The 21,830-nt window shown below is 36.3% G+C and overlaps 1 pseudogene; it reads right to left on the bottom strand.

The window, feature by feature from the left end:
• Positions 1 to 20,840: 20,840 nt before the first annotated feature.
• LOC114199328 (small ribosomal subunit protein eS12 pseudogene) lies at positions 20,841 to 21,308 on the bottom strand (annotated as a pseudogene).
• Positions 21,309 to 21,830: the final 522 nt, after the last annotated feature.

Genomic DNA, 21,830 nt, shown 5'->3' with positions numbered 1-21,830 from the left:
AGGCCTATTGCTTATTAAAGTCTTTCTCTAGATTCAATAACCAAGACATATCCCCTTGACCAAGAGTGATCCAGCAATAGAAAAACTATGAAAACCTCAGCTGATTTAGTTTTAAAATACCAAGTAAGCGTAATGGTTTCCCATACTATATAAGCTCTTCTATTGACAAAATAGCCTGAGCACTTTTTGGCCAGTTGTCAAACTATGAAATAGGGTTGTTTTCCCATTCACATGCAACTGTTCATCACTCATCACTGCAATGCTCTAAAGCCAGCTACCTCTTTCCTTTACTGGAAGAAGAATCTCATGATTATTTAACTTATCTCAGGGAACGATCCATACCTTGCACAGACTTCTTAAATAGAAACTCTCTTGGATAATTCTTTGATTTACTTATGTTTATGAATGTTTCTTGAAAAGAAAAAAAAATTTCTAAGAAGGTTATTCTATCAGACATGAATTTTCCTTAAAATTTAAGTTTTTCACAGTTACATCAATTTAGATGGCTAAATCTGTTGCTTTTGCTCAGACCTCTCTTCTGAAAAAAAGGTAAAAGACTAAATATTTATACTAATAGGAAACACATGATTTTGTGTTAGTCCATGACTTTGAAATGCTTGGGTAATTGAGATTTCTTGACTACTACAGAAACCCATAGAAAATGAATGGCAAATTAAAGAAATGTAGCTTCTTTGCTATTACCTAAGGAGATTGTCATGATAAAGGAATGTACCAAAAATGCTTCATGATATTATTTACAATAGCAAAATAAAAAAAATAAAGTAAATAAATAAAAAATAGCAAAAATAAGTTAGCCATGATACTGAACCAACTTTGTAGATATTTTAAAGCTGCTGTTGAGGATATTTCTAAGATGTGCCCTACCTCCTACTGCCTAAAAACACAAACTTGGTGGGCCCATAAAGGTAGGACATGGACAGGAACATAAACTTATGGGACCCTTCTGAGTATCTCCAAATGCACTATACGTAAGTTCTAACTATTGCTATTCATTCTTTGGGTAGTTTGAAGCTTTTTTTTTTTAATGGACAGCTATGGTTTTAGTGGTAGAAAAAAAATGTGTGATTTTATATCCTGACTTGGGGAATTCCAACTTATCTCTCCGGTAACAGGGACGCATACTTCATTGGCACCATTATTTAAGAACTTTATAGATGATAATGACTCAGAATCTCCACAACCCTTATCATCCCAAACTTGAGGAAAGATAAAGAGAATCAAGGGAATTCCAATACTATAATTAACAAAACTTGGAAACCTCGAACCATCAAGGTTCAAACTGCTGTCTTGAGGACAATAAGATCAATCATCTCTAGTATCCACAAGTAATCTCCTTTTGAATTAATAACAGGCCTGCCTAATATTTTTGAGAATTACTTCCAATGCTAGATTCTATTCTATCAGAAGCTGATATGACTAATTATTGTAGGAGACTCAAATGATACCTCTAGCTTTATCACCAAGAAATAAAAATGTATTTCCAAAATGCCTAGCTAGGCAGCCTTTGCATGATCTGAAACCTGGAGATGTGAGCTTCTGAAAAAGGCATCCGAAAAAAAAAAAAAAAACTGACCTTAAATCTCAACAGAAAAAAAACCTTATAAGGTCCTGTTAACAATTGTTACAGCAATGAAATTCCAAGGTATTGATCCTTGGGTTCGTGTTTCCCAAATTAAAACATACACAGCATTTCCTGCTGACCACTGGACTTCCATTCCAACAGGAGACCCTAAATTGATGATTTTTAGGCATTCTGAAGTTGCTGACTATAAAAGGTGGACAACCTCTGCCCCAAATGACAAACTACTGACTAGAAAAGTAGAGTTTCTGCTCAAAACAATGGAACAAGAATTAATTTTCTGATTTTTTAGCACTTCTTCTTTTTACCACTAATCTTGCCTATTGTTTTTTTGTCATTCTCTACTTACTAACTAAAAGTTCTCAATATAATTGTCATCTGTATCCTGTTACTTTTGATCCTTCTCTTTCCCCAATTAAGAAAAAAACAGAACTCTCAGATGGTGTCTTTTTCTCACACTGTAGCTACTGCTCTGATTTAACTGACTACTGATGAAATTTAATAACCGTTCTTTTAAACACTTCAGAAGTAGATTCACTTTCACAGGTACCTCTTGGTACTTATGTTTACTTCATATATCACAAACTCCAGTCTAAGAAAAATTAGACTTTGACTTCATGTCAACAAGTGTTTCTGCTAAGGCTATTACCACCCTATCAGTAAAATCTTGTTCATCAGGAAAAAGAGCTAATTTAGGGCCATTCCTGTTACAGTAGTCAGTTTATTCTCTCTAGAGATACTACAAACTGTTTTTCAGAAACCCTTTAAGTGTACTCCAGGAATCTGCCCATCTTGAGGCACAGCAATTGACTTACTTCTTGTGTTAGATGATATTCTTAATCCCAATACAGTCTGTGTCCCACTATACTACTATTTGTTATGCGGACATCAAACTTACTCCCACCTGTCACACACTAACTTATCATGTGTATTCCAGATAACTGTTCGAGATTTTCAGATGTTTATAATTGGCAACTTCCAATGTGTGGAAGGAAACAATTATGTTTCCCTGAAAGAAATACTCAAACCTCTCAGAAGGGGTAAACACAGGCTACTTAGGAGAACTCTCAGGAGAAATAACTATCTCTTTATGCATACTATAGAATAATACAATTGGAAAAAGTATTCTGACCCTGGAAGACAAAATAAATGACACAAATTCTGTCTGGAAGCCCTCCAAAATCATTTTAAATTTAAATTTATTACTCAGAGTTATCATGGTTAATCACATAGGCCTTAATTTGTATTTAGCTAGCCAAAGGAAAAAAATATTCTCTAGCAAATATTTCTTGTTGCTCCTATGATGGTAGAAGTCAAGTAGAACAGTGCATTACTAGTCTAAAGAAAAACAAAAGCTTCCTGGTTCTCTAAAACAGACTCAGATGGATTCTGGGAAATATTTTTACTGCCTGGGATTTATAATTTTTCCCTGATTTTGAGATGTTTTCTTTACAAAGTGCAATATTGGAGTTAGCTATTTTTTGAGGGAAAAAGTTTAACTATATTGTAACTGAAGCTAGTGGAGTAAGCCATACCAAATCTAATTGTTTTGAGAAATAAGAATACATCATGAAGACACTTTAGTTTGATGTGGTGAAGACAGAAACTAGATTGTAATGGTTTAAAGAGTCACCGGGGAGTTAGAAAGTGGTAAGCAAAGCCTAGACCACTTCTTCAAAAAGTGTGATTTTGAAGGAATGTGAGAGAAATCTAGAGATGTGAACTGTGGAGATGGGAATGCCATCCAGTGCCCAGTTGAGGGGTTAGCCATCAATAGGAGTGAATCACATCTGGTACGACACGAGGAAAGTGGTCTAAAGGATGGGTGATAGTGTAGGCAGGTTGTGGGCAAGATAAATGGAGCAGTAGGTATTGTAGGACATCACTATTCTGTTTGTGAATTAGGTATTGAGATTATCTGGTGAGACTGAAGGTAAAAGTAAAAGGATAGAAGATTTAAAGAGTAAATGGAAAACAGAGTTTGAGAGGAATGGAAGAGATAAATGAGGACACACAGAAGATTTTTCTGAAGAATCGCAAGTACTGTCTTCTGTTGGAAACTGAATTTGTAAGGGAACCAATGTGTAGAATTGTATAATTCTCTCTCGTAGGACTCAGAAACAGCTATTGTTTAGGAAAAGAGAAAGTGCGCTGGTGGATTGACACAGCTGAGATTACTTTTTATATGCATGTGGTGAAATGACAAGGGACAGGGGAAGTCATCAATTAGACAAGAATGCACTTAAAGAGATGGGCCATAGGATCTGAGGTGTCAAGGCACGGACAGCTTGATGACTCATTTAGGGAACTGTGCTATCTCTGTGAAGTCTCCAGCAGAAATTTCCAGTGAGTAAAAGAATGAAGTCTTAAAATGAAGCAGAATTGAAATATCCTATAGACATTGAGAAACTTGAAGAATTTTAAATACACCATAAAAGGCAACAATGCAAACAGACAGGAAGGGGGGAAGAGAGCAAAGGAAAACAGAGTTGATGGGAGAGTGACGTTTCAACTAAGGGAAAGAAGTATTAAGTTATATGATAAATTTTGCTCTATGAAACATAAACATTGAAACTTATTTTTAAAAAGCCTGAAGAGCTCTAAGTTGTTTTGCTAATATTATTAAGTATCTTGCCCACACATTTTGATTTTTAGAAAGTTAAGTAATTTCCCTTAACCTCAGTTTCCTTATTTATAGTGGTGGCAATAATGCCTACCTTGAAAGATTTAGGAAGAGGGTTAAATAATATCGTCAGAAAATGTATATCATAATGGCAAGCATAAAACCAATGTAAATTTTGCTTTATCTTTTCCATAATCAATACTCAAATCACGCTGATTAAGCATTTAAAAAGCAGCTGGTCCTAAATTAGAAAAGATCTTCTTTTCAATTTATTGCCATCAACAAAACCATAAACTTAAGTATGTGATAGTTGAATGTGGGAATTATGTAACTTAAAATGTAGGTGCCAACAGCAGGAATAATTTAGTGAAATGTGGTACTTGGGCTCTGCCTGAAACAACAGGGAGAAAACCATCCCCTGAATCTCCACAACTTTCTCGTATCTCCCTTACACCAGGCAAAGAAGTTGTGTGACTATGTGTGGGTGTTTAAATCAAAGCTTTGGAGGGCTTGGGTTTAACTGTCACGTGTGTACTGATAGCTTGTTAGGTGTACATGTAGCCTAGATCTCACTTTGGAACTGCTCGCCATACTTCTTCACCTGGATATGGCTGTACATATATTTGACATTGTCCAGAAATAAACTCAAACCCTAAACATGCTCTCAGTCTATTTATTTCCTATTGTTTTGGGGGAAAACACCACACATTTAGACACCCCACACTAAAAACATCTCAGTTTCATTCTTGAATATCTTTTCTCCTTCACCAAATACCTAATTACCTACGATCTCCTAAGACTTTCTCAGTCTGATTCCCCACTTTTCATCCCTACCACCAATACCTTAGCTCTGGACCTCAGAATCTCTCATATAGACTATTGCATATCTTTGCAACTCCAAGAGTCTCAACTTTAACCCACATGTGTAGCTGTGTCCTTCTCCCCTATCACACTATAAAACTTAAATTCAGGATCCTTATAAAGTGCCTGGTCCATGGTGAGTACTCAATAAACATTTGTTGAGCTAAACAGAATTGAGGAAAAACAGATAGTCTTTATCTGAGGAGACTGAGGGTTGCCATTGCAGAGGAAAACTCATCTTGATAGGCTGATCCCAAACTGTATTTTCCTTCCGTTTTTGTTTAATTGAAGTATAGTTGGCACACAATGTTACATTAGTTTCAGTGCACAACATAGTGATTTGACAACTCTATACATTATGCTATGCTACCATAAGTGTAACTACCATCTGTCACCAGACAACGCTATTACAATACCACTGACTATATTCCCTATGCTGTACCTTTTATTCCCTTGACTTATTCATTCCATAATTGAAAACTTGGACCTCCCACTCTCCTTTACTCATTTTGACCATCTTCCACTCCCACCTGGCAACCATCAGTTCGCTCTCTGTATTTATAAATCTGTTTCTGCTTTTTCTGTTTGTTTTTTAGATTCAACATGTAAGTGAACTCATATGGTATTTGTCTTTCTCTGACTCATTTCACTTTTAATACCATCTAGGTTAATCCATGTTGTTGCAAATGGCAAGATCTCATTCTTTTATTTTTATGGCCAAGTAATAATCCACTATACACATCTTTTTTATCCATTCATCTATCAATGGACACTTGGTTTGCTTTCATATCTTGGCTATTATATATAATGCTGTAATCAAAACAAGGATGCATATATCTTTTTGAATTAGTGTTTTCATTTTCTTTGGGTACTCAGTAGTCAAATTACTAGATCACACAGTGTTTTTATTTTTAATTTTTTGAGGAAACTCCATAGTATTTTTCACAGTGGCTGCGCCAATTTACATTCCCACTAGCAGTGCATGAGGGTTCCTTTTTCTCCACATCCTCACCAATACTTGTTATTACTTGTCCTTTTGATTCTAACCATTCTGACAAAAGGTGATAATTCATTGTGGTTTTGATTTGCATTTCCCAGATGATTAGTGAAATTGTGCATCTTTTCACATGTCTGTTGGCCATGTCTTCTTTGGAAAAATGCCTATTCAGGTCCTCTGCCCATTTTTAAATCAGATTCTTTGTTTGTTTGGTGTTGAGTTATGTAAGTTCTTTATATATTTTAGAATATTAACCCCTTATCTGATATATTGTTTGCAAATATCTTCTCCCATTCAGTGGGTTGACTTTTCATTTTGTTGATGATTTCCTTCACTGGGCAAAAGTTTTTTATTTTGATGTAACCCCAATAGTTTATTTTTTCTCCTTGCCTAAGGAGACAGAACTAGAAATTCTTATCAGTCAATGAAATTACTGCCTATGTTTTCTTCTAAGAGTTTTATGGTGTCAGGTCTCACATTTAGGTCTTTATTTTATTTTTGTGTATGGTATAAGCCAGAGGTCTAGTTTCATTCTTTTGTATGAGCTATCCTATTTTCCCAGCACCATTTGTTGAAGAGACAGTGTTTTCTCCACTGCATATTCTTGCCTTCTTTGTCATAGATTAATAAACATGTAAGTGTAGGTTTGTTTCTGGGCTCTCTATTCCATTCCACTGATCTGTGTCTATGTTTGTGTCAATACCATACTGCTTTGAGTATTATAGCTTTGTAGTATATCCTGAAATCTGGGATTGTGATACCTTTGACTTTGTTCTTCTTTCTCAAGATTCCTATTCAGTTTTCAATCTTAGCTTTTACGCCTCTCTTTTAACTCATTCTAATTGGATTTGTCATCAGTGATCTTGTTAGACACTCCCACCTCCAGCATAGCCTAATAGAATGGTTACTGTCTTTTTTCAGAGTGAGACACACAAGGATTGTAAGCCCACTTCAGCCTATTATTATCTTTGTGTGCTTGAGAAAACTGTCTGCGAACCAGTTTGTTTAATAAAAATGGAAATAATAATAACTGTATCAGTATAAAAGTGAAGATGAAGTGATATGCTTTATATAGGGCAATTGGCCAAAAATTACTGCTCAAAAAATTTTAACTATTATCACTCTTTTTCGGCCCTGCCCTACCTGCCCCTCTCCAGTCTCTCTGAATCCTGTCTACTCTTTCTTTTCTTTCTGGATAGTTCATTCCCACCTTTATAATAAAGCCTTCCCTTTTGAGAATTAATTTTCCTACTTCATTCTCTTAATAATTGCTCCAATAATGGTATTAACTGCCGGATGAATTAAGAATACTTCATATACCATTTTATTTAAAGAAGTATATATTATTGTCTCTATTTGACAAATAATAAAACTGAGAAATAGTATAGTAAAGTTGCTTGCCTAAAGTCATATAAGAAGGAATGGGGAGAGGGATAATTTAAATTCAGTCAATGCTATAATTCTTTCCCAAAGCCAAAGGACTCCATTGACTGAAACTATTCATTATTCTTATCAACTCTATTGCATTTTTCATTATGGAATATGGTAGGTTAAATATGGCCACGAATTTTTTGCAGCTCCTTCTATCAGGAGGAGTTTATTTCTTTATATATCTTGAATCTGAATTGGTCTTGTGACTTTTTGGCTAATAGAATATAGTAGAAGTAAAGATGTGTGAGTTCTGGAGCCTAGGTCTTGACAGACCCGACACCTCCAGGCTTCATCTCTTTGAAATGTTCCCACCACATCTAAGGCAACCCAGGATAGCCTACTGAATGATAGGAGACCACATGAAGTGAGTGGCCCAGGTGACAGGCAGTTGTACCAATTCCCAGACATGTGAAAGAGGCTATCATCTACCCTCCAATCCCAGGCCAGCTACCAGCACACTCAACCACTGAGAGCCAACAGAGAAACTCCAGGTCAATCCAAGAATCCTTAGCAAGAGTAAATTGTCATTCAAGCCACTATGTCTTCAGGTGTTTTTTATGCATAAATAGCTAACTGAGACCAAAACTGATACCTACAGGTAGATTACGTCTATGACACAGATCTAAAAAGATGACATTGGCTTTAAGACCAGGTAATGGGTCAATAATAGAGAGCAAATCACAAGACAATCACAGGAGGCTGGAAGATCAGTGAGCAAATTGCTCCTGGAGGCTGAAAAAGGGGCACCTGTTCTGTGTAATTCCAGTACATTTAGCATAAATATTGCCTGTAGTAAACTGGAAGATAGAGAATATACCTAATAAACTTGTGGATCTGGCAAAAGATATCTATAGACAGAATGTTGAATGTGCCAGGCTATTCCTCTTAGTGGTGTATGATAAAACACAGGAAGAGATACACAAGCTAGAAGGACTGATCGGTTTGCAAGTAGCAGTTAGAAAAAACAGAGAAGACACAACACTTGTTGGGTTGGAAAGTAAGTCACCTTTCATCCCCTCTCTTCCAGCTGGTAAAAAATTTCTCAATCAAATGACGCCTATGGATAAATATAAAATTATGTGAGTGGCTGTGCAACCCTTTGCTAAAGGTTACAGCAAAACTAGTGTCTAATAGACACTCTTACCTGGAAAAAGCAGGCATGTAAGAATTTTAAGAGTGTTCTCCCATAGCAGTCACCCACACAGACTAAAGTAGAAATTTGGGAGTCATCAGCAGGTAGATAGTACATCAAGTCACAGAACAGGATGAGATGCACAGACAAAAATGGTAGGTCAATGAATAAGAGGAATCAACACAGTCAAAAAGTTATAGCAGTTGGGATTCTATAATAAGCAGGAAAATAGAAGATGGTAAACAGTATTGGCTTGCCTTGAGACTTCGGACGTGCTCCTCTAGTTATTGGTGATGACTTGAAAGTATGTGGCAAAAGATGGGGCAGAGGAAAAGATGGGTCGGTGTGAGAAGCCACAGTGCTTGATGACTTCTTTGTGGTTGTTGACATCACCAGGAATGATAATGGGTTTAGTGGTGGAGGGGAATCCCAGACTCTTCTGTTTCCATACCTTGTCATATCAAGACCCAGATGCTTTTGTCTTTGTCTCTTTCAAATATCTTATTTTCTATAGAGAAATAGAACAGATTTTAAAAAGGAAGTTCCTAAACTATGGCAACTCATGAGGACTATTATGGAAAAAAATAAGCCCAAAAGTCATAGGCAGGTGGCAGATCTCTCACTTCAAGTATCCTCTGTGCACCCCTCCCCTCTCCCCCCATCTTCTAGATCGAGCTCTTCTGGAGAAGGAGGAATCTGAAAGTGAATGTTGGGCCACATCAACAAATTATTTTATATATGAGACCATATTTTTTCTAATGGATGCATTTTTTTTAGACTTAGCATATTCTCCAGAAAACAATGGTATAAACTAAAAAGAGAGGTAAAATAAGTATTGCCTATGTAGCTCTTTTCTTGTTGCTAGAAATAAGTTTTTCTAGAGTCACTGAAAATTCATATTCCCCAGTACAATCATTTATATTCAGTAGCAGAAGCAGTTTGCGTAGGAATATATTTGTAACATCATTCCATGCTTAATATTATATGGGTCTACCTCCATACTGTTTTCCACAGTTGCTGCACAATGCATGAGAGTTCCTTTTTCTCCATATCCTCATCACTTGTTATTTCTTGTCTTTTTTATTCTAGCCATTCTGGCAGGTGTGAGGTGGTATCTCATTGTGGTTTTGATTTACATTTCCCTGATGATGAGTAATGTTGAGCATTTTTTCAAGCATCTATTGGCTGTCTACATGATTCTCTGGAAAAAAATGTCAGTTTAGGTCTTCTGCCCGTTTTTAATTAGATTACGTGGTTTTTGATGCTGAGTTGTGTAAGTTCTTTATATATTTTAGATATTAACCCCTTATCAGATATATTGTTTGCAAATGTCTTCTCCCATTTAGTAGGTCGTCTTTCTGTTTTGTAGATGGTTTCCTTTGTTGTGCAAAAGCTTTTTATTTTGGTATAGTCCCAATTGTTAATTTTTCCTTTTGTTCCCTTGCCTGAGGAGACATATCCAGAGAAATGTTGCTAAGGCTGATGTCAAAGAAATTACTGCCTATGTTTTCTTCTAAGAGTTTTATGGTGTCAGGTCTCACATTTAGGTCTTTAATCTATTTTATTTTTATGTGTGGTGTAAGCCAGTGGTCTAGTTTCATGCTTTTGCATGTAGCTGTCCAGTTTTCCCAGCACCATTTGTTGAAGAGACTGTTCTCCTCACTGTATATTCTTGCCCTCTTTGTTAAAGATTTAATCAACCATTTAAGTGTGGGTTTGTTTCTGGTCTCTCTATTCCGTTCTATTGATCTCTGTGTCTATGATTGTGCCAGTATCATACTATTTTGATTATTACAGCTTTTTTTTTTAATAAACAGTATGGTGGTTCCTCAAAAATTAAAAATAGAAATACCATATGACCCAGTAATTCCGCTATTTACCCCCAAAATCAAAAGCACTTAATTTGAAGACATATGCACCTCTATGTTTATTGCAGCATTATTTATAATAGCCAAGATATAGAAGCAACCTGTGTCCATCAACAGATAAATGGAAAAAAAGATGTGGGGTGTGTGTGTGCATGTTTATATATGTGTATTTGTGTGTGTGTGTATATATATATATATATATACACACACACACACTATATACATATATATATATAGTGGATATATATATATATTCAGCCATAATAAAAGAATGAGAACTTGCCATCGCACCAATAGGATGGAGCTAGAGAATATTATGCTAAGTGAAATAAGTCACATAGAGAAAGACAAATACTTTATGATTTCACTTACATGCTTTAGAAAACAAAACAAATGAACAAACCAACAAACAAAAAGCAGAAACAAAGCCATAAATACAGAGAACAAATTGATAATTGCTAGAAGGGAGGGTGGTATAAGGGGATGGGCAAAATGGGTGTAGGGGAGTGAGAAGTACACACTTCCAATTATGGAATGAATAAGTCAAGGGGATAAAAGATAAAGTATAGGGGATATAGTCAATGGTATTATAATAGTGTTGTCTGGTGACAGATGGTAGCTACACTTGGGGTGAACATAGCATAATGTAGACTTGTCAGATCACTATGTTGTATATCTGAAACTAATATAACACTGTTTTTCAATTATACTTCAATTAAAAAATCTATACATTATATGAGTCTACATTTTCAAGCTGAACAGACATAAAGAAAATGGTCTGAACTTTATTACTCAAGGAGAACTATTTTTTTAAATTTTTATTTATTCATGAGAGACAGAGAGAGAGAGGCAGAGGGAGAAGCAAGCTCCCAAGGAGCAGGGAGCCCAAAGCGAGACTTGATCCCAGGACCCAGGGATCACAACCTGAGCCGAAGGCAGATGCCCAACCGTCTGAGCCACCCAGGCACCGAAGGAGAACTATTTTTAACATCTCCAAATTTCAAATATTTCCACAGAGTTGCTCCGTTTATTGGAAAAAATACAAAATGCTACTTAAAAATTTAGTAATGCTTTCAAGTGAACTTGTATTTTAATAAGCATAATAGTAATATACATATTAAATACCAACATATATACTTAAATTCATATATATATACATGTGTGTATATATATACACATATATAGAACATTGAAACCAACCTTTATATACACACACACACACATATAGAATATATCTATACACACACATATACATATATACACACATATATACAGAACTTTAAAACCAACCTTTTTTGTGGTTAGGACACTTAAGATCTACTCTCTTAGCAAATTTCAAGTATACAATACAAGATCATTAACCATTTTTACGTTGCTGTAATTAGCTCTCCAGAACTTACTCATCTTACATAACTGAAGTTTTGTACCCCTTGACTAACATCTCCCCATTTCACTATGTGAGATGATGGATATGTTAATTAGCGTGATTGTCGCTATTATTTCACAATGTATTTGTATATCAAAACATCAAGTCATACACCTTACATCTATACAATTTTTATCACTTATACTCAAACATAGGGGAAATTAAAAAAAAAACAACTGAAAAATATCAAATGTAGGCACTGCAGCATGAGGCAGTGGAAGGAGGTCTTAACTGGGTGTCCATGAATCCAGCTCATTCCAGCTCTACCAGTAGTCTATCCAAAATAGTTGTTAGAGATATTAGATAAGATCAAGCAGCTGATCTAATGCCAACTGAGTCTGCACATGAGAATTTTGCTAACCGTTTTTCAGAATTCACTCCATCAACTTCCATATCTTTCTCTGATGAGATGACTCCCTCTTTTGACTTTACTGATCATAGTCTACTTGGGACTTTGGCCAGTGATGACTTAGGACATGGGATATTCCCCTTGTTGTTTTAGCAATCATCTCTGCCTCCCAGCCATGTCTTTCTTTTTTTTTTTTTTTTAAGATTTTATTTATTTATTTGAGAGAGAGAGAGAGAGAGAGAGTGAGAGAGAGAGAGAGCCCAAGAGGGGATAGGGTCAGAGGGAGAAGCAGACTCCCTGCTCAGCAGGGAGCCCAATGTGGGACTCGATCCCAGGACTCCGGGATCATGACCTGAGCCGAAGGCAGTCGCTTAACCAACTGAGCCACCCAGGTGCCCCCAGCCATGTCTTTCTTTATTTCAGTTTGGCCTACCTTCCAGGATGTTCAAACCTTATTCCTCCACTAAGAGTTATATGTAAAGACATGGCCTAGAACTTTAGATGAACATAAAGTCACTTATGATTTTATTTTTCTATAATTGTAAATTTTCAATATCATAATGAATATAAATCACTTTTTTCTTTGTTGAACATCATGTGAATGAGAAGAATCTTCTGTCTCTTAAAAAAAAAAACCCAAAAAACAAAAAACAAAACAATAAGAACTCCTCTGAGACTCCATAAAAAATACAGACAGTGCACAAAACTACTTCTTCCTTAGTTTTCCCACCTGTCCTCTTGAGGTTCTACCTTTTAAAACATTCCCCCAGTATTATCCAATTTGCTTCTTACTTTTGACTTTAAAGAGAAGAAACCAAGAAAAGTTTTTGTATGGCTGTAAACAATGAAGAGAGGTCATAAAAGAGGCACTTACTACCTTTCATATGTAGAGAGAATACACTGAAAAGGCTCAGTGCATCAACTTCATGTGATACACTTCTGATGAAATGGACTCCCTCTCACTACAAATGGTCAGCATTGGCTGTAGTCAACTAAGGTAGAGATGAGTGCTCAGTGGTGATTAGGCCATCTGGTCAACTAAGATAAGGATGCGCGCTCAGGGGCACTTGGGTGGCTCACAGTGCATCACACATCTGACTCTTGATTTTGGCTCAGGTCATGATCCCAGGGTCCTGGGATTGAGCCCCACATCTGGCTCCCTGCATAGCCAGGACTCTGCATGTCTCCCTCTGTTGTCCCTCCCCCTGCTCGTGCTCTCTCTCTCTAAAATAGATAAATAAATCCTTAAAAAAAAAAAAAGATGAGTGCTCAGTTTTCTCCTCCCCTCTTTCCCACCAGCCCTCCTTCTCCTCCTCTTCTTTCTCTTTTTTGTGTCCTTTTTCCTCTTTTTTTCTTTCACTGTTCAAGTTTTATTTGGTGTTTTACTTGGCATGACACTTGGATAGTTGGTTGCCTTGTTTTCATGAAATTTTTCTTTTTCCATTATATGGCAAAGTATGCTAGCTACTCTGACACAAATAGTACATAAATAAGATCCTTTAGAGCAGTTTTGCACTATTGGATCTCTCTCTTTTCCTCCCCTATACATGTCTACCTCATAATAGCATTTTGGAGATTTTTAGAGAAGGAGGAGTGCTGAAAAAAAATTGCTGAATAATAACCAGTTTTAGCTGATGCTTGAAATCTCACTATTAGAAAATCATTATTCTTTGTAAGGCAATTTTTATCCAGGTTCTTCCTTTAAAATATTAAACTAACTTAACAAAATATTATGCATTATTATAAGAAAAAAATTTAAATTAGCTAAGTTCCTGCCATGCTGCAAGTGACAACAAATGTTTTCTCTGGCAATAAGAGAATTAAATTTGTAATTAACTCTTCACTAATGGATTATAGTTCCTTTCTTGAGATAGCCTCAGGAGATACAAATTTTTCCCTATTGATTGTGAATATTTCTTTTTTTTAAGATTTTATTTATTTATTTCACAGAGAGTGTGTGCACAAGCAGAGGGAGCAGCAGAGGGAGAGAGAGAAGCAGTCTCTCTGCTGAGCAGGGAGTCAGATGCAGGACTCCATCCCAGGACCTGAGCTGATCATGACCAGCACCACTCCCAGCACACAGAGCCCCAGCAGAAGAAGAGGGGTAAGTAGGGTGGTCTCCGTACCATAGCTCGTACAAACTGACTGCTGCAAATTGACCAGTGTGGGTACGAAAGCCACTAACAAGAGTGCTCCCTCTACTGGAGGGGTGAAGAAACTTCAACATTATAGGCCTGGTACTGTGGCACTCCGTGAAAATTAGACATTATCACAAGTTTACTGAACTTCTGATGCTAGGAATTGCCCATGACTTCAAAACAGATCTGCACTTACAGGGTGCAGCTACTGGGTTCTGCAGGAGGCAAGTGAGGCTTATCTGGTGGGCCTTTCTGAAAACACCAACCTGTGTGCTATCCATGCGAAACATGTCACAGTTATGCCAGAAAACATCCAGCTAGCACACCACAGACATGCAGAATGTGATTAAGCACCATTATGATGGAAAACATTTCATTCTTTTAAAAAAAATTCTCTTCTTCCTTTTATTGATAGCTCTGAACATTAGATTTTTTTTTCCCATGGGGTCAAGAGGTACCTAAGTATATGATTGCTAGTGGAAAAATAGGGGATAGAAATTAGGTATTGGCAGTTTTTCCATCTTCATTTGTGTGTGAATTTTTTATATAAATGTGGGGATAGGAAGCATTAATGCAAGTCAAATGTTTCAGTGAACACGTGTTAGCAGTTCAACTTTATAATAATTATAGACAACCCTGTTACATTTTTCTGGACAATGCCAGCATTTGGATATTTTTACAACAGGAAATTTCTTATTGACGGCAACTACATGGTGCTTGTAGCATTTTTATCATACAGTAGATTCCATCCATTCACTATACTTTCCTGAGTTGTCCTATATGCAAGTACGTGTTTTTAATGTTGTCTGTCTTCTGTGCTGTTCCTGTAAGTTTACTATTAAAATACATTAAACTATGAAAAAAGTTATACATGGTTTTTCAACTGTGTGGGGGTTGGCACCCCTAACTCCAATGTTGTTCAAGGGTCAACTATATTTGTTTTATAATCAGAGTTGAGTGCTCTACTTTATAACCAGAATTGATCAGATGTAACTATGGCACCCACCACCAACATAATGTTTGTAAAAATTAGAAAAAGAAAGGTTCCTTTTTACACTATCTTGTTGTGTTCATTTATATGTGCAAATACATATATATATATATATATCTTCGTTTTATTTATTATTTATTTCCTTACTATTCTCCAGACTACAAGCCACTCAAGGAAAGGTGCCATGTTTGTTTTGCTAATTGCTATATTCCTGTATGTCCAGCACTGTAATTAAATGAGACAGTGATGTAAATGCCTCAATTCTATGCATATATATGTGTGTACACACACATATACATACATTCACACATATTATATATGTACAATATGTGTACATACACATATTACATACTTATACATAATACATCTATGTATATATAACCAAAACATATTTATATACATATATACATGTATATATGTATTTGTTGGTTTGCTTGTTTCAACTACACACTTAATTTTAGGAGCATGGGAAGATAAAGGGTAAAAGGTGTGGAGGTAGGAACTAGTTCACAGCTGGGAATGTAATGAAATTCATAGCTATTTCCCAAATCTTCACTATAAGCAACAGTTTTAGCATCTTTTATCCCTAAATCGCTATTTAGAATATTTTAAAAATAGCATATTTTCTAAATATTTCCACACTTTCTCTTAGAGGTAAGGACAGTTTACATGTACTATCAGTAAATCAGGGGAGGGGAAGCAAGAACAAATAACCATCTGTATACAGCATATAGTAGATTATCATCCCCCTAGTAAACATTAGCCAGGTGGAGAGGAAAGTGCATAGGCTTTAGAGTGAGGTGGATTCAGATTTAGATGCAGGCTAGGACACACTTTCTATATGAAAGCCTTGGTTAAATCACTCTGACCTTCAGTTTCCTCTTTGGGAAAAAAAGGATGATAAAAATCCATCTCAATGTATGTTGTGGGGATTAACTGGGATGAAGTAGGGAAAACATCCAGCATAGTTCATAACATATGGTAGGTCAATAATTGTCCCCTTTGTTTTTCTCACCCTTGTCAAGGAAGATGTGCTTTTCTAAATAGATTTGATTACATTGTTCATCATTGTCCTGATAAATCTTTAAACAAAGAGGGTCACTATATTTAACAGCTTGCAAAAATCTCTATTAAAGTATCACTCTTGGGGCGCCTGGGTAGCTCAATCGGTTGGGCGGCTGCCTTCAGCTCAGGTCATGATCCTAAGGTTTTGGGATCAAGCCGGCATAGGGCTCCTTGCTCAGCAGGGAGTCTGCTTCTCCCTCTCCTTCTGCCTGCCATTCCCCCTGCTTGTGCGCGCGCGCGCGCTCTCTCTCTCCCGCTCTCTGTGTCAAATAAATAAATAAAATCTTTTAAAAAATTAAGTATCACTCTCTGTTGTAATTGTTCACTTGAGGACTGGCTACAGGTCTACACTCCGAACATCTCCAGGGCCACATTATGTCTGTTCATCTCTGTATCCCACTAGGTCTGTGCCTGGCACATGGTGGGTACTCAATAAATGTTCATTAAGCAAATATATTATAAGGAGAACACAGAGTATATGAAAGGACTGAACTGAATAAAATTCACTGGGGTCCCCTAGGCAGTCATTTCCAAACTGGGCTGCATATCAAAAGGATGTGAAGAACTTGTGAGAAATTGAGGTAACAGCCACTTGCAATCCTCTGTACCCAACAAATTAACAGAATTTAAACCTGGAGGTTATGGGGCAAAATAATTCATTTTTTTTTTAAATATCCTGGGTAATTTTGATGACCCTCCAGGTTTGGAAGCCCTTGTCTAGTGATTGGTAGTTACTAAATCATGCTTCTTAGGCGGGCTGCACCAAAACCATCTGGAGTGGGGGCAGCTTTACGAAATGCTGATTGCGCAAAACAAGGGAACCAAAATCTCTGGGAATGTGTCCTAATGATCTGCATTTTTCATGTACCAGAAACATTTGGATCTATATCAGGAAATTTGTGAACCTGTGTGCTAAGCTGCTAAGTGATTGGAAGATTCTCAATTTCTTAAAATTGAGAACAGGAAGTGAATTAAGTGATTATTTCCCCAATGAAGAGCAGAGCCCTTAGAATCTGCAGAGGAGGTTTTCTTCAAAATAAGCATCACCTTTCAAATTCTAGTGTGCCTTGGATGGGGAAAGGGGAGAGTCTCTGTTGAACTGTAAAGAGCCTTGAGAGGATTACGATCATCTGCCCCATCCCTAGCTTTAGAAGCCACTTTGTTTCAGAATTTAACACATCTAGGAAAACACCGTGTGAGGTGTGGTTTAGAAAGTTTTGCCTTTTTGCTAAGAAGACTTTACTAAAGAAATGTTACTTTATATTTTAATTTGTAACTAGTGTGCAAATGGGATAAATCAGTAGCAAAATTTGTTTTGCAAAGACCAATGCTTGTCTTTAAAAAAAATGCCATCTTTCCTAATAAGGATGCAAAAAAAAAAAAAAAAGCCTCTATTGATTGACTCAAGAAAGATCTGCAATTTTCTATACCTACCTAACTTAATTTTCTTTCACTGTTCAAGTTTTATTTGGTGTTTTACTTGGCATGACACTTGGATAGTTAATTTTATTAGGTTTACAACTAAATATTTCATTCTTTGTGAGCAATTATAAATAGCATTTAATTTTGGTTTTTCATGAGCATATTCCTTATATACAGAAATACAATTAATTTTTATATGTTAATCTTATATCCTATGACCCTACCGAACTTGCTTATTAGTTTTAAGGGTTTGTTTTTGTTACCGATTCCTAGGGATTTTTATGTCATCTGCAAGTAAGGATAGATCTTTTCTGATTTGTATGCCTCTTATTTCCTTTTCTTGCCTTTTTTGCACTGGCTAGAAATTCAGTACTCTGCTGAATAAAAGTGGTGAGATAGGAAATCCTTGCCTTCTTCCTGATTTTAGGGGAAATTTCCTCTCTATTCCCAGTTTTCTGAGAGTTTTTATCATAAATTTGTGTTGAATTTCATAAAATGCTTTCTCTGCACTACTTGACCTAGTCATGTGATTTTTTTTCTTTAGTTGTTAATATGATGGCATATATTAATTGATTTTTGAGTGTTGGACCAGCTTTGCTTTTTAAGAAATTTGTTCACCTATATTGTCAAATTTATGCATGTAGAGTTGTTGGTAGTATTTCCCTATATCTTCATTTTATAGTTATCTATGATATTTTACTTACTTACTTAGAATATATTGTTTTATTATAAATATCTCCTTGGAGTATCTGAGATATGCATAATTTAGTTGATCATTCTCAAACAGGTGTCACAGAGTACCCAGTGTTGAATAGAAAAATGAAAAACTGTTTTATTCGATCTTTGGTATAGATAGTACAATAAGATATGGCAAAAAGTTTGTTATAACTCCTGACAGCCAGAAGTATTTTGCAAAAGCTTTTTAGATTACATTCTAATCCTTTATACAAAAGACAACCAGATTCTTTTCACAATATATGATACATATAAATTTACTTTTACCTTTGTATTCTGAATATCCCAAGTATGTCAACTCACTATCTCCCTTCAAAAAGCTATAACCCATCTTATTAAAGATGAAAATATATTAGTATTAACTATGATTAGATGTAGCTGTATTTTTTATAGGAATTCTATTTCATAACAAATCACAGAGTGACACAGTTTTATGTTCTGCAGAGTTTTGATTTCTTATTATCATTTACACTTATTGTCAGTGTTGCCTAAGGCAAAGTTGTTGCCTTGGTAGCACAAAAAAAAAAAGGACACTTTTATTCTAGGTCAGAAAAGCTGAAATTCTTGTAGCTTTATACTATGCTCATTTTGATGAGTATCTCAAGATGGGGATGGCAGGTACAGTGTCTTCATGCTCTTGCTCACCATTTCTGTACCAATGGAGACATATCTCATTAACCAGCCAGAGCAGTCTGCTCCAGAGAGTAAGGCAAAAGATTGTTATTCATTTTAACATAATCTTTCAGGCAACCATTTCCTAAGCAGCAACCTTACCTACAAGATGAAGCTCACCAGCCTTCCCTATCCTATATGTTTTATGAGGAAATTATTTAAAAATAAAATGAAATAAAAAGCATGAAACTATTACTTTCCACCTGAAACTTATGAATGGTCATGGATAGGTACCTTTTAAACAAAAGATTATTTGGAAATGAAAACTTCTTTTTTTTAAAAGATTTTATTTATTTATTTGACAGAGAGAGAAACAGCGAGAGAGAGGGAACACAAGCAGGGGGAGTGGGAGAGGGAGAAGTAGGCTTCCTACAGAGCAGGGACCCCAATGCGGGGCTTGATCCCAGGACCCTGGGATCATGACCTAAGCCGAAGGCAGACGCTTAATGACTGAGCCACCCAGGCACCCCTGAAAGTTTCTTTTAAAGTATATAATAGACTGACAGCAGAAAAATATTACTGTAATACCATTACTTTTATAGCCATACTGTACAAAATATGTTGAAAACTGTATGTTGTCAGATTTCAAATTAATCTGTGGTTCTCTATGGTTCAAAATTGATATTTTTAAATAGTGAAAGCACTGGTTTATTATTATGATTGTTATTATGATTCTGACTACTATATTATAACCTTAAAAAAGTTTATCTTAAATAGGATACCGTAGTAATCGTATTTATTCATTCACTCATTCCACAAATATTTCTTGAGCACAATAAATGTCAGCCATCGTTTTTAGCTCCAAAGATAACTGGGAAACAAGAAAGTCAAAGTTCTGCTCCCATGAGGGATGATAAAAACAGCTAGAAATGTACAAACATTCATACATAACTTTACACAGAGTACAGAGATAGGTGGTTAGCTAGGGAACACTTGGTAACTAATTTAGATTTTTGGGTGAGGGGTGGCTTCTCAAAGAAGCTGCTAATGTGATCAGAGACATGAATTACATAAAGGACTCAGCTTTGTGAAGCTGGGACAGGGAAAGAACATTCCATGCAGGCAGAGTTGACCACATAATTTGTGAGGCCCCTTGCAAAAAGAAAATGTGGAACCCCTTGTTCTAAAAGCAGAAAAAAGTACCATTAAATGTGCTAAAATATAAAGCTTTCTCATTTCTTCTATGACCATTCATTGGACTTGATATAGTGTTTTTTATTTGTTATATTAATATGATATATTAATGTTATTCTAAGCAAAGAAAATTAAAATTTATAATTATTAAATAAATGTTACCATTCATCTTTATATTGTGTCATGCCAATTTTAAATGCAAAAGTAAGAGAATTTAACTCACAGGTGGTATCTCCTCACAGATGGCATCATGAATATTGCACAATTTTTTATTTCAGAGCTTGTATATACATATATCTTTAACTCATAGCAGAAGCATTGTACAAAATTGATTCAACTGTTTTTCTCAGCTGCTTTTTTTACCTTTTTTTTTTTTGTGGAACAAGAACCAAGTTTATTTGTTCATTTCTTGCACTTGAAGTATTCCTCGATGACATCCTTTGCCTGAGACTCTTTGCCGTAGTCCTTAACCACCACACAACTGCAACCAACCACTTTACAGGGTTTTCCCTCTCTCTCAGTTTTACAGAGGCCTACCCATTCCCCTAGTTTCTTGTTGTCATCAACCTTGATTAGGTTGATTTGGTGTTCAGCACAAAGGGACTCCAGCAGCTTGACATACATAGGCTCATCACAGTTGGATGCAAGCACACAAAGATGGGCCTGGCTATTGTCTAAGGCTTTGGCAGCTTCGCGAATTCCACGTGCTAAGCCATCGTGGATGAGGGCGGTCTTCAGCACCTCTTGTAAAGCAGTATTAACGTCCACTACACCTCCAGCAGCAATGCCTTCCTCGGCCATGGCGGTGGATTACGAGTGTAGCCGAATCTTGACTGCACGCGACCTTCCGCCTCTGCACGACTCGGCGGCGGCAGGGAAAGAGCTGTTTTTTTTTACTTCTTGATAGGCACACATTCTATAAACATTCCCTACCTTGAGCTTAACTTATAAGTAAGGAAGGACTAAATGAAGATGAACATGGGTTAGTTACCCTATTTTTCTCTTTTTTCTATCTCATGATTCTCAGTGTAGGTGGTTAGCTAATACTGGGAAGATACATGAGCAAGAAAGGTTATGGATAGGGCTCTTTGATTATTCATGCTTCTTAAAACATCACTGCTTCCTTTCAATGTTTGAAGCAAGTTCTGGTTCTCAATAGAAGGTGTGCCATCTCAGCTGGCAGTGTGTCTGCTTACTAGACATGCTTACCTTGTACTCACTTTGAGTCATACTGAACCTCTACTACACACTGTAGGTCTACCAGAATTCTGTGGTTATGGGGCCCTGTAAGTGCTACATGCAAATGAGGTGGCAATGAATGATGGAAATATTGTATGTATTTCCTCTGCTCACCCATGTGCTCCACTGTGCCACTGAATTTCACTT

This window comes from Eumetopias jubatus, unplaced genomic scaffold (assembly GCF_037043125.1).
Source record: "Eumetopias jubatus isolate StellerSeaLion01/CBP00866 unplaced genomic scaffold, mEumJub1_p1.0 scaffold_2, whole genome shotgun sequence".
NCBI lineage: Eukaryota > Metazoa > Chordata > Mammalia > Carnivora > Otariidae > Eumetopias > Eumetopias jubatus.
Note: the sequence above shows the minus strand (reverse complement) of the source record. Positions and strands in the feature narration are given on the sequence as shown.